The 827-nt window shown below is 71.0% G+C and overlaps 1 protein-coding gene across 1 annotated transcript in view; it reads left to right on the top strand.

Moving 5' to 3' along the window:
• Positions 1-559: 559 nt before the first annotated feature.
• The window catches only part of DIS3L2 (DIS3 like 3'-5' exoribonuclease 2), a 328,420-nt gene continuing 328,152 nt past the window's right edge, over positions 560-827 (top strand). Inside the window, exon 1 of the mRNA XM_029932868.1 lies at positions 560-734. The gene's annotated coding sequence lies outside the window, so the exon portion shown is untranslated. The remainder of the gene's footprint in view (positions 735-827) is intronic.

Below are 827 nucleotides of genomic sequence, written 5' to 3'. Positions count from 1 at the left end.
ACACTGACCTTTCGGTCGGCTTCTCAACCGAGCCTACTCTCTTACCTGAAACTCTCTTCCCGACCCTTTTACTTGCTTGAAGTAACCTCTTCCCCACCCGTGTCCGGGTAGGTCCCCACAGCTTCCCGGACTCAGCCCGCCGGGTAAGCGGCATCTGTGTGCCAGGGCTCCCACCAGTCTGCATCCTGGGCGCAGGGACGGCGCCGGCATCGCCCACCTCTGCATCTCCAGGGTCAGCCCTGCCCCGACCCGAGAGCAGGTGTCCAACAACCAAGTGTCTAGTAAACGAAAGAATGAGTAAAGCCCTGTGCCAGGAAAGGACGGGCGTGGCTCCATCCGGGGGGCCTAGAAGCAGGGCGAGAACCCAGGCTGCGCGGGGGGTGGGGGTGGGTCCCGGGGTCCTAAGTAGGGGCAGCAGGTCGCCCGCAACCGACTGGCTCTCCAGCCGGGGCGGGGTGGGGGGGGCCGAGGCGGCCGTGGTCGCCCAGCCAGAGCCGCCGGCCACAGCTCGTCGCCCTCGGGAGGCGGGGCCCCAGAAGTCCCGCTGGCCCTCCGCCAGCTCCTGCCACCTCCACGGCAGGGGAGCAGCGGCCCGGCGCAGTCTCCGCCGCGCTACCGCGCTCTTGGCCCCGTCCGGCTACCGTTGCTCGCTCTGCGGCGGCGCCCCTGACCCGGAAGCGTATTCTCCTTAGCAACTGCGGGACCGCGGCGGCGTCAGCCTCCCGGGAGCCACGGTGAGGCCTCCCCGCCCCCGCGCCGCGCGCCCCACCTTGACCCCTTCCCCGGTTCGGCCCCGGGCCCGGCCCGCCGGGCCCCCGCAGCCCCGA

This window comes from Suricata suricatta, chromosome 3 (genome assembly GCF_006229205.1).
Source record: "Suricata suricatta isolate VVHF042 chromosome 3, meerkat_22Aug2017_6uvM2_HiC, whole genome shotgun sequence".
NCBI lineage: Eukaryota > Metazoa > Chordata > Mammalia > Carnivora > Herpestidae > Suricata > Suricata suricatta.
Note: the sequence above shows the minus strand (reverse complement) of the source record. Positions and strands in the feature narration are given on the sequence as shown.